Source organism: Salmo salar, chromosome ssa28 (genome assembly GCF_905237065.1).
Source record: "Salmo salar chromosome ssa28, Ssal_v3.1, whole genome shotgun sequence".
NCBI lineage: Eukaryota > Metazoa > Chordata > Actinopteri > Salmoniformes > Salmonidae > Salmo > Salmo salar.
The window spans coordinates 24873569-24887098 of record NC_059469.1 but is presented as its reverse complement, the minus strand read 5'-3'; the positions used below and the strand labels follow the sequence as shown (position 1 = coordinate 24887098).

The following is a 13530-nucleotide window of genomic DNA, read 5'->3' as shown; positions in this document are numbered from 1 at the left end:
TTTCTAGTGTGTGTGTCTGTGCCAGTTGGTTTTGAGATGACTCATATTGAAGTTAGTCACAGCTGGGGCCATATGCATCCTCAGGAATAGGGCAGCAATTGACATTAGAAAATATGGTACAGTGCCTATACATTCATATCAAGTAGACACGTCTTGGATATGCAGTGCAATATAAAGTAGCACTTTGACTGGTTTAACTGTACCATGTTGAGAGGGTTCTTTTATCTTACACCAAGGTCTAGGAGTTGGGTCTCAATGTACAGGTGGTAGCCTATATAACAAAGCCACTGTAACCCACAGAGGGGATTCAAGAATGAGTCGGACCCCATTGTTCCCAAGGTATTTCTAGACTAAATGGTGTGACTTTTATTCTCCCATGAGAATGGGTTTGTTATTCTTATGATTTCGTTAGGGACAGTTGGAAATGTACATGGGGGAGGGGGTCCAAAATAGGGCAGTGTTTGTTTTTATTGGGTACAAGGGAGGGTAGTGTGTTTTTCCCTGTTTTACATTCACTATTTTGCATGTTTTCCTATATAATTTCTTCCATCCTTGACAAATGTCCTAATTTGCTTGAATGCACCTCTATATCAAGGTGTTTTGGTACTTCCCTTATGCACTACGCTTTTCCGCGTGCTAACTTTTACAATACCACAGGTCAAAATAGTCTGTCCATCCTGCCCTCTATCCACCATTCATCGTGACATTAGTGGTAGGTGGATCGTTTGTCAGATCTGCAATAGGCTAACTAGCAATCTTAAAACACAAAAACAATCAAAGCTACACCACTTTTCTATTTGAATCCACAAGAACAAATACAAATAGCTGATAGGCAGCGGAGAGGCCAGGCTCATCATTGCTCATGAAGGAACAGTGAAGACATGACATGCGGCTCAAAAAGCTCCCCTATGGATCTTAAGGGACAATACAATTATCCTACCTAGACTAACATCACAATGCAATGAACAATTCTATTGTTTTCAAGCGAGTACAAAATTGTACTCTAAGCTGCAGTTTAATGTAAATAATGGCGCAAAAGCCCTGTGATTTGAATTTTTCACTCCATTTGAATCAGTTGTGGGTCGACTCGACAGTTTAAGGTCTAGAAAGGGACAGTAGCAGGCAAGTCTGGCTTTATTTTTACATCTAGAACTGATATGCGCAATCTGTTGCAGATCATCATTCTCCCAAGTCGTCCTATAATAATGTGGCCACGCCATGTATTTATGTAAAAAGTAGGGACAACAATGGATATATAGTATGTTCGACTTTATTGTACAATCCCAGTCACTTAAACAAATATTTGTACTGTGTATATTTTTTTTAACTGACAAATAAAATCAATCGCAAACTTTGCAGCGGCCATTTGACATTTGATAAATATAAAGATACATCTGTTACAAAACACCAAAAAGTTTAATGATGTGGAGATTGTCAAACCCAGGATTCCGTACTGGGTCGTCCTACAAGGTAGGGAGGGGTGTATTTTCTGTTTGTTGAGATGAAAACGCAAACCATAATATCGAAGCGCCTGAAGTTGGTATGGTTTGTTTATTGGTTGTGTGTTGCATTGGCACAGAAAGCTGTTGGTGGAAAATGTGTTGCATATATTTGATATTCTTAAAAATATAGCATCAAAATGTTCAATCTGATTTCCCCCCTAGCTGATCATTGTCTGCAGCTGGCTATGATCAGAGTGTAGGACTCATGGAACAAGCAGGGAGAGTGGGCTTGTTCGTGGTGGTCAGCCAACCCCCATAGATAGCCCTGCTTGGCATCAGCTGTGCCACAAAAGCATGCTAATTGGCAAACTCCATATTCACGTTTATAAACACTGGGTGGTTTTTAGGAAACCCTGTCACGAGAATTTCTATCCCAATGTTCTAACTGAGCTATTTTATATCTGTCTAATTCCTGAAGGTCGTAAATCTCCAATTCAAGAAATAGACAGTCTCAGCCTGCAATAGATCAATACTTTATTCAGAGAGTGCTCTGCCCTTGAAGTGCAGAGCGAATCTTTTATACACACACACAAACAAGTTCAAATCTTAAGCTACGCCTTGCTCAGACAGTTACTTTTCCACTACACATATACATTATTTATCATATTCTGCAACATGTTTCATAATTTTCTGCAGGCCTAACAATTTCTCCCCTCCACGGGTGGGGACAGAATGTCCTGTTATTGGTTTCACAGTAGCACAACTTGTCTGTCGATAGCTCCTCTTATTCTTTGTTTCACACTTGCACCCTGCTTATATAGCTAAACAGGAACAAAATGTCCTGGTTCTAATTCTGACTAAAACGACACACATCAGATTATAGTTTTATGATTCTAATACATTTCACACAATTATATGGTTTCAGGGTGGAATACTTTAGTCATTATCTTAAACATACAAATTATTCTACCACCCCCAGTAAATTTTGATTTGTCCATTAGAGTGAGACGTTCAAGCTAGAGAGGTGGACATCCTGAGGTGGTACCTGATACCCTCACGAGCCGCACGTCTCCCATGACTTCACACACTCATCTCCCACCTCTTGTCGATGTACAACGCGCCGCCATCGTCTTCTCCAGGATATTTTTGGGGGATCACATTAACAAGAAAATAAAAAACATACATTTTTTATGATATAGTGTGAATAAAAATGCATGTGGTTATTATGGAGGCGGACGGTAAGTTTCCAATTCCAAATATGAAAATGTACGGGTTATATATCAACGATGTACATTGTCGCATATTGTTTTCTCTAGCCTACACATCAATATGCCAATGTCTATCATTTTTCTAGATGCACTTTTTCAAGTAACCCGCAATATTAGGTTGCATTCAGAATAGATAGGCTATATGGTCTATTATTGCTTCTGATCATCATCTGTGAAGGAATACTTTTTCCTTTGTAATGCCTGTAGCTGGGATGAGGCAGGGATGGAGAGGAAACCTTCCGTAGGCTATTGTATTGGTTTTCATCATACGTAATTAAATGACCATGATGACACATTTACTCTCTTGACATTGAAATGCTTTTACATCACAGAGCATTCACACGAACAAATGGATACATGCAAATGCGGTAGGCAGGGGTGCCGCCAGGGATTTTGGGCCCCATGAAAAGATATTACATTGGGCCCCACCACCACAGGCCACACCAACCCTGCGTAATTGCTGTAACCACACACCTCCAGAATCCAATCGACACATTCAAAGCTTTAAATAACTACCTTTGCAGGCTTGCAACTCTCTTGTAGTCCAATATTTACTGTATGATATTTACTGACGGTGAGATGTGAAAATATAACACTGTGTAGACATGCATGCAACATTCTACATACAGTGGAATTCACTATTTGATGCAAGACTGATACCCTCTATGCTAAAGGCCATCTTACAGTCTAAATGTAATTTTAGTGGTACAATACTTGAATGGAAAATTCTCTTAACATTAATGAATAACTTAAAATAAATATAACATGAACCTCTTCAATTCAAATAAATGAACATTATCATCTATAGAATGATATAACAAACAAAATAATAAAATCAGCAGCAGATTTTTGAACTAAGTATACAGTTGAAGTCGGACGTTTACATACACCTTAGCCAAATACATTTAATCTCAGTTATACAATTCCTGACATTTAATCCCAGTAAAAATTCCCTGTCTTAGGTCAGTTAGGATCACCACTTTATTTTAAGAATGTGAAATGTCAGAATAATAGTAGAGAGTGACTTATTTCAGCTTTTATTTCTTTCATCACATTCCCAGTGGGTCAGAAGTTTACATACACTCAATTAGTATTTGGTAGCATTGCCTTTAAATTGTTGAACTTGCCTCAAATGTTTCAGGTAGCCTTCCACAAGCTTCCCACAATAAGTTGGGTGAATTTTGGCCCATTCCTCCTGACAGAGCTGGTGTGACTGAGTCAGGTTTGTAGGCCTCCTTGCTCACACACGCACCTTTTCAGTTCTGCCCACACAGTTTCTATAGGATTGAGGTCAGGGCTTTGTGATGGCCACTCCAATACCTTGACTTTGTTGTCCTTAAGCCATTTTCCCACAACTTTGGAAGTATGCTTGGGGTCATTGTCCATTTGGAAGACCCATTTGTGACCAAGCTTAAACTTCTTTGGGATAAGGGGCAGTATTTTCACGGCCGGATAAAAAACGTACCCGATTTAATCTGGTTACTACTCCTGCCCAGAAACTAGAATATGCATATAATTAGTAGATTTGCATAGAAAACACTCTAAAGTTTCTAAAACTGTTTCAATGGTGTCTGTGAGTATAACAGAACTCATATGGCAGGCCAAAAACCTGAGAAAAATCTAACCGGGAAGTGAGAATTCTGGTGCTTGTAGTCCTTTCAAGTCCTTGCCTTTCTAACAGTGAGTTAGGGTTCATTTTGCACTTCCTAAGGCTTCCACTAGATGTCAACAGTCTTCAGAGAGTTTTTTGAGTCGTCTATGATGAACAGAAACCGAATGAGAAGGCTGGGAACTTGGTGACCCCGGGAATGAGACGCGCGTTCACGCGAAAGGTAGCTCCACGTTCCAAAACGTTTTTCAAGACACTGGTTTCATCCGGTTGGAATATTACTGAATCTTCACGTTCTAAAGGCCCTAAAGATTGATGCTTTACAATGTTTGAATGATCGTGAATAGATTTTTTTTTTTTTACTTTTCTTCGTGACATTTTCCTCGCACGTCCTACATTTGGAGTAGCTGAACTGAACGCGCGAACAACAAGGAGCTATTTGGACATAAATTATGGAGTTTATTGAACAAAACAAAATTTATTGTGGACCTGGGATTCCTGGAAGTGCCTTCTGATGAAGATTACTAAAGGTAAGCGAATATTTCTAGTTTTATTTATGCTTTTAGATGACTCAAAAATGGCGGCTATCTGTATTGCTTGATGTCTTTTTTCTGACCGCAGTACTCAGATTATTGCAAAGTGTGCTTTCCACGTAAAGTTATTTTGAAATCGGACAACGTGGTTGGATTCAGGAGATGTTTATCTATAATTCTTTGAATAACAATTTAATATTTTATCAAGGTTTATGAATAGTATTTTTGTAAATCGGTGTGCTGATTCACCGGCAGTTTTGGAGGCAAAATATTTTCTGAACGTCACGAGCAATTGTAAAATGCTGTTTTTGGATATAAATATGAACTTGATCGAACGAAAAAATGCATGTATTGTGTAACATGATGTTCTAGGAGTGTCATTTGATGAAGATCATCAAAGGTTAGTGCTGCATTTAGCTGTGTTTTGGGTATTTGTGATGCATGCTAGTTGCTTGGAAATGGCTGTGTGGTTTTTTGTGTCCATGTACTCTCCTAACATAATCTAATGTTTTGCTTTCGCTGTAAAGCCTTTTTGACATCTGACAACGTGGTTCGATTCAGAAGTGTATCTATAAAATGGTGTAAAATAGTCCTATGTTTGAGAACTTTGAATTATGACATTTTGTGGTTTTAAATTTGCCGTTCTGATTTGTCACTGGCTGTTGAATAGTGTGGGACGAGAGGTTAAAGGTTTGCACGGCTCTCTCGGCTGCTCCGTTTGATGCCGGATGGTAAGGTGGTGACAGGATGTGCCTTACTCCGTTGTTCTTGAGAAACATTTCAAAATCGTTTGACGTGAAAGGAGGGCCATTGTCCGATACGAGCTCCTTGACTAGTCCAAAGGATGCGAACAAGTGTCTGAGAAGATTGATGGTCTTCTCAGCTGTGGTCAGTTGAGTAGGGAACACTTCCATCCACTTGGAATGGACATCGACGACAACAAGGAAATGTTGCTTGTCAATCTCTGCGTAATGGATGCATTCCCAAGGTGTAGCAGCCCAGGACCATGGATGCAGAGGTGCAGCAGCAGGCTTGTTGCGAACAGCTTCACAAGGTGAGCAGTGGCCTACATGCTGTTGAATGTCCTGATCCAGTCCAGGCCACCACAGATAACCTGTTAGGGCTAGGGGGCAGTATTGACACGGCTGGATAAAAAACATACCCGATTTAATCTGGTTACCACTCCTACCCAGTAACTAGAATATGCATATACTTATTACATATGGATAGAAAACACCCTAAATTTTCTAAAACTGTTTGAATGGTGTCTGTGAGTATAACAGAACTCAAATGGCAGGTCAAAACCTGAGAGATTCCTTTACAGGAAGTGGCCTGTCTGACCATTTCTTGAACTTCTTTTCCATCTCTATCATTTACTAAGGATCTCTGCTCTAACGTGACACTTCCCACGTCGTCCATAGGCGCTCAGAGCCCGGGAAAAAACAGAATGTCGTCATTCCAGCCCCAGGCTGAAACACATTATCGCCTTTCTCAAGTGGCCGATCAAGGGACACTGGGCTTATGCGCGTGACCCGACCGCCCCCGCCTTTGGGATTTTTTCCTCTGTTTGCCGAAAAGGAGATTCCCTGTCGGAATATTATCGCTTTTCTACGAGAAAAATGTCGTAAAAATTGATTTTAAACAGCGGTTGACATGCTTCGAAGTACGGTAATGGAATATTTAGAATTTTATTGTCACGAATTGCGCCATGCGCGCGACACTTCTTTACTATTTCGGATAGTGTCTGGAACGCATACAAACAAAACGCCGCTATTCGGATATAACGATGGATTATTTTGGACCAAACCAACATTTGTTATTGAAGTAGCAGTCCTGGGTGTGCATTCTGACGAAGACAACAAAAGGTAATCAAACTTTTATAATAGTAAATATGATTATGGTGAGTGCTAAACTTGCCGGGTGTCTAAATAGCGAGCCCGTGATGCCTGGGCTATGTACTTAGAATATTGCAAAATGTGCTTTCACCAAAAAGCTATTTTAAAATCGGACATATCGAGTGCATAGAGGAGGTCTGTATCTATAATTCTTAAAATAATTGTTATGCTTTTTGTGAACGTTTATCGTGAGTAATTTAGTAAAATGTTAGCGAATTCCCCGGAAGTTTGCGGGGGTATGCTAGTTCTGAACGTCACATGCTAATGTAAAAAGCTGGTTTTTGATATAAATATGAACTTGATTGAACAAAACATGCATGTATTGTATAACATAATGTCCTAGGGTTGTCATCTGATGAAGATCATCAAAGGTGAGTGCTGCATTTAGCTGTCTTCTGGGTTTTGGTGACATTATATGCTGGCTTGAAAAATGGGTGTCTGATTATTTCTGGCTGGGTACTCTGCTGACATAATCTAATGTTTTGCTTTCGTTGTAAAGCCTTTTTGAAATCGGACAGTGTGGTTAGATTAACGAGAGTCTTGTCTTTAAATAGCTGTAAAATAGTCATATGTTTGAGAAATTGAAGTAATAGGATTTTTAACGTTTTGAAAATCGCGCCACAGGCTGCCAGTGGCTGTTACGTAGGTGGGACGCAAGCGTCCCACCTAGCCCATAGAGGATAACTGCAGGCGAGTGCTTTCATTCGAGTGATCCCTGGATGTCCCTCATGCAGGTCAGATAGCAGTCTCCTCTGGGATTTGTGAGGTACCACCACCCTTGATCCCCACAGAACACATCCTTGATCAGTGGACAACTAGTCTTTCTTGTTGATGAATGGACGAAGGTTATCGTCATTTACGAACGTTGGCCAACCACCTAATGTTAAGTCCAAGACTTTGGAAAGCACTGGGTCTTTCCTCGTTTCTTCTGCTATGTCTGAAGCAGATACGGGCAGTTCGTCAATGAGAGAGATCTGGAGGACTGCTCTATCATCTTCACTGTCGGAGTCACTATTGCATGGTAGTCTTGATAGTGCATCTGCATTTGCGTGATCACTGGATCGTCTGTACTCAATCTCATAGTCGTAGGCTAGCAATATCAGAGCCCAACGTTGCATTCGAAGTGCAGCAAGGGTTGGTATAGCTGATTTTGGTCCAAGGATGGCCAACAGAGGCTTGTGATCTGTCAGCAGTTGGAACTTCCTTCCATAGAGGTATTTGTAAAACTTCTTCACTCCGAATATTATGCTCAGGGCTTCCTTCTCAATTTGAGCATAATTTTTCTCACTTGGTGACAGAGTCTGTGATGCAAATGAAATAGGGTGTTCTTCACCTGACGGTAGAACATGTGAGATGACGGCTCCTACTCCGTATGGAGATGCATCACACGCCAGTCTCAGCTTCATCTCTGTGTTGTAGTGGGCAAGCCACTTGCTCTTTAGCAGACGCTGTTTGCTTCTTCGCATTGTGGGGACCAATTCCACTTGGTATCGGCCTGCAGCAGTTGGTGAAGTGGATGCAACAATGTGGACAAGTTTGCCACAAACTTTCCGTAATAGTTCAGGAGCCCCAAAAATGACCTCAGCTCTGAGATAAGGTGCTCTCCAATGGTTGGTGCTGACACGAGGATGTCGTCCATGAAGCACACAACATTGTCTATACCATCCATGATCTGATCCATTGTGTGTTGGAATATCGCTGGAGCTGTCGAGATTCCATAGGCCAAGCGATTGAATCTGAATAGCCCCTTGTGTGTATTGACGGTCAGATACTGTTCTGACTCCGGATCCAGCTTCAGTTGCTGTGTAACGTGTGTCGTGTGTGGAGGACCAAGACGCAACAGGGAAGTGTATACTCATCTTCTTTTTTAATATTGAAGAAGGAGAAACAAATAAACACGTATACAATTAACGGAAACGACACTAACAGTTCTGTCAGGTGATAAGCACAAAACAGAATACAACTACCCACAATACACAATACAAACAAACCCCTAATTATAGGACCTTCAATCAGAAGCAACGAGGAGCCGCTGCTTCCAATTGAAGGTCAAGAACAAAACTGCACATAGAAACAGAGTGACTAGAATAAACATAGAAAATGCCCTAACATAGAACATATACCAAAACTCTAGACCACTCTAATCAAACACCCCTTGTCTATACACATAGACTAACAATCCCCGAAACATAAACAAAATCCCCCCTGCCACATCCTGACCATACTAAACACTAACAAATAACACCTTTACAGGTCAGAACGTGACATGCTGATAAGCGAATGCCAGGTCCAGCTTACTGAAAACCTTCCCACCAGCTAGAGTGGCAAATAGATCTTTAGCGTTTGGTAATGGATATTCCTCTGGTAGTATGCAGCGATTTACTGTGACCTTGTAGTCTCCGCACATTCTGACGGTCTTGTCTTTCTTTGGGACTACAACGATCGGAGCGGCCCAGTCGCTCCTCGCTACTTTCATGAAAATGTTATTCTTCTGTAGGCGGTCCAGTTCCTTCTCTACTGCTTCCTTAAGAGCATAGGGAACTGGACGTGGTTTGTGAAAGATAGGCGTGGTTCCTTCTTGCACTCTGACTTTTGCTGTGAAGTCTTGTATTTCGCCGTAGCCATCTTTGAAAAGTTATTTGTGCTTCTCCAGCATGTTAGTGAGTGTAGCCTGACTCACTGGTTTGTCATTTCTCAGACTGAAGATTTCTCCCCAGTTCAACTTGATCTTTGGTTGCCAGTTTCTGCCTAGCAAGGCTGATTTTTCTCCTTTAACAATGACAAGCGGTAGCGTCCACTCCTTCCCCTCATACCGGACTGGTACCTGGATCTGCCCTAACACAGGAATAGTGTCACCAGTGTATGAAGAAAGGCAGTTGGACGCTGGCTGAAGAGGACACTCTTTCAGTTTTTCTTTGTAGTGTCTCTCTGGAACCAGAGATACAGACGCTCCGGTGTCCAGCTGCATTTTTACTGGTTTTCCCGCTAACTCCATGCTGAGATAGATTCCATCTTTTTGTTGTTGAGCTGTGTACACTGAACAGTTCCAATACTGTTTCAGTTGTAACTTCATCTTTTTGTGCTGCGTCTGACACTTTGTGCGCTCTTGCTGTGCGTTTTGGAGCTTTACACACTCTCTGTAAATGTCCAACCTTTCCACAATTGTGGCACTTTTCAGTTTGGAATCGACATTCACTGTGCTGATGATTATCTCCCCCACATCTGTAGCAACTTGGCTTAGACCTTTGAGATGTGGGCTGCTTTGTTCTTGTGTAACCTTGAGGACGGGACTGAGAAAAGTGTGACTTTTGTGAGCCTTTTTCACCATGTGCATCACTGACCTTGTGAACACCTTTCTGACGTTCTGCATGTCCCGATAGCTCAATAGTATCCCTGTGGGCAAGCTCGAGTCCACGGGCGATATCACAGGCTTTCTTAAAGGTCAGGTCCTTCTCTGACAGAAGCCTTCTGTGATATGCTTCACCTGTGAGACCACATACAAACTTGTCTCGAAGAGCAACATCAAGAAATCGTGCGAAATCACATGTACTTGCCAGCCTTTTCAATGCAAGGATGTAGTCAGCCACGGTTTCCCCTTGACTCTGGTGACATTGGTAAAATCTGAAATGTTCTGCAATGAGAATTGGCTTAGGCTTGAAATGCCTTGAAGAGTTTCAGTCAGTTCTGCATAGTTCAACTCCACTGCTTTTATTGGTTCAATGAGACCTTTCAGCAATCCATACTCAGTTGGACCCAAAACACTGAGAAATACGTCTGCTTTCTTTTCATCTTTGATTTCATTGGCAGCCAGCCAACGCTCAAAACGCTCCAAACAGGAATCAAAATCCTCTTTCGTAGCCTCAAACTCTGGTACTTGACTAATGGTTGCCATTTTCACAGTTAATTGTTCAGTTTCCTTATTCCTTGTATTCCTTAATTTTCTGAATTTCCGTCTAATTCTTCACTTCAGAAGTTTCTGCAATTACTTCATTCACTGCAGTCATTTGTAATCATTTACACACCGTGTAACGTTTCTTCTTCCTTTTTTTTTCTTGACAATATTTCTCCACTGAGATCGCCTAATTTCAATGGGTTCAATGACAGTTTTTTAAATTTAACCACCAGAGGGCAGTGTCGCTATTCTGGACTCCAATAGTCTTGCTACTTGGCAGCTCCTGAATACTGTACCTACTAGCAGTTAGCCTTTTCTACTGGCGAAAGAAAATACAAAATAACTGACGAATTACATAATTATTTTGAGTTTCATTACTCACGCAACATTCTTCCCTTCAAGCAAGTTTAATCACCTCGTCGCCACTGTAATATTTGTGTTGTGGAGAAATGACCAGGCAGGAGACGGGAGTACAGTTAGTTTTCGTTTAGTTAAAACCTCTCGTGCTCTACAGCCCCCGGCCCAATAGTGCGCATGTGCATTTCCTAGTAACACTGCCGTAATACATTACTGCTTAGTAACAGCATAGTAACTAATATAAACACATGTAGATCCCAGATACAACAAGCAGCTGTGTTGACACTGCCGTATTGATCTGAGCCTTGCTGTTGGAAAACTACTATTTTTATATAGCCCTTCGTACATCAGCTGATATCTCAAAGTGCTGTACAGAAACCCAGCCTAAAACCCCAAACAGCAACCAAAGCATGTGAAAGAAGCACGGTGGCTAGGAAAAACTCCCTAGGAAAAACTCCCTAGAAAGGCCAAAAACCTAGGAAGAAACCTAGAGAGGAACCAGGCTATGAGGGGTGGCCAGTCATCTTCTGGCTGTGCAGGGTGGATATTATAACAGAACATGGTCAAGATGTTAAAATGTTAAAATGTTCATAAATGACCAGCATGGTCAAATAATAATAATCATAGTAGTTGTCGAGGGTGCAACAAGCACGTCCGGTGAACAGGTCAGGGTTCCATAGCCGCAGGCAGAACAGTTGAAACTGGAGCAGCAGCACGGCCAGGTGGACTGGGGACAGCAAGGAGTCATCATACCAGGTAGTCCTGAGGCATGGTCCTAGGGCTCAGGTCCTCCGAGAGAAAGACAGAAAGAGAGAAAGAGAGAATTAGAGAGAGCATATTTAAATTCACACAGGACACCGGATAAGACAAGAGAAATACTCCAGATGTAACAGACTGACCCTAGCCCCCCGACACATAAACTACTGCAGCATAAATACTGGAGGCTGAGACAGGAGGGATCAGAAGACACTGTGGCCCCATCCGATGATACCCCCGGACAGGGCCAAACAGGCAGGATATAACCCCACCCACTTTGCCAAAGCACAGCCCCCACACCACTAGAGGGATGTCTCCAACAGTCGGCTTCGTTAGCCTTACTGCTCGAACACACCCTTTGAAATTATTTGTACAAGTATTTGAACCCAGGTCTGATTCTTGAAAGTTTGCAAAAGTCTTAAGAGTATACTTTTTGTTACGGGGGGGGGGGTGTGTCACCTGCCACCTGACGGGCTCAGCCTTCATCATCATGTCTCTGGAAAGGCTAGCTGTGATCACCCTCCGAAGGCTCCAGCAGCCCAACGGCATGGCCTCGCTTCCCTGTACTCCGCCCTCCTCTGGACCTCCAGCTTCACCATAGCTACCCTGTGAGCCCTGTGAGCCTACCCCACAAAGGAGGAACCTTGCCTGCCTCACTTCAGCCTAACGGGGGTGCTAGGGTGGTTCTATTATGTCTACCTGGTGGACTTTGCCTTCTGCGTGGCAGTGGTGTCTATCTGTTACCTGATGATCGCTCAGACGCTAAGGAAGAACGCACAGGTGGGAGGGAGAGGGAGAGAGAGGGAGGGTGGGAGGAGGGGGGAGAGGGAAGGAGGGAGAGAGAACGATAGGGGTGAGAGAGAGAGGGAGGGAAAGAGGGTTAGAGGTCATGCAGTGTGCTGTCCAGGTTCCTTCGCTCTACCTGAAGCAGGCCTACAACAACCTACAACTCATTCAGACTCACTCCTACTCTAACAGATCCACTAGCCAGGGTCTAGTACCTGGGGCTGTCCAGGGAGCTACCTGCTGCCAACTAGTCTCTACTGTCAACCTGGCCACAGTCAAGGACTCCAAGGTTGTAGTAACCTGTGTGGTGATTGTATTCTCCGTCCTCCTTTGTTGTCTCCCCATGGGCGTCGTCTTAGCCCAGGACATCCTTTCCCCCGGAGAGCAGCTTCGCTCACTACCAGTTTGAACTGTGCGGTTTCGCGCTCATCTTCTTTAAGTCGTGCATCAACCCGTTCGTGTACTCCCGCAACAGCGCCGGGCTCCGCCGCCGCATCCTCTGCTGCCTCCAATGGGTGGCTCTGGTGTTCCTCTGCTGCAACACACGACACGGCTCCACGCCATGGGCAAAGGCAGTCTCGAGGTCAACCGTAACAAGTCCTCGCACCACGAGACCAACTCAGCCTCTGTCCTCTCACCCAAGCTCCAAAAGAGACTGGTGGATCAAGCCTGTGGACCCAGTCATTCCCGGGACTGTGCCCCCAGTCCGAGAGTCACGGGCTGGCATGGTGGACGTAAACCCCGGCCCCCTAGCACCTCCACCTCCATCAACACCCGTATCGAGCCATACTACAGTATCTACAACAGCAGCCCCTTAGCGGGACCGGGCTCCACTACCAACAATCTGCAGCCTGCTGCTAAGTCCTATGTTGCCATGTACTGTCACACCCACCAGAGATGCTGCAGGATGTTGAGAGCACCTCTGCCCATAAGATGCCCATAACATGCCCATACCTTCAGTCTAACCAACCACCATGATTGATTAGATACCC

General features: G+C 43.2%; 1 pseudogene; it reads left to right on the top strand.

The window, feature by feature from the left end:
• Positions 1-5858: 5858 nt before the first annotated feature.
• Positions 5859-13516, top strand: LOC106589705 (probable G-protein coupled receptor 75; annotated as a pseudogene).
• Positions 13517-13530: the final 14 nt, after the last annotated feature.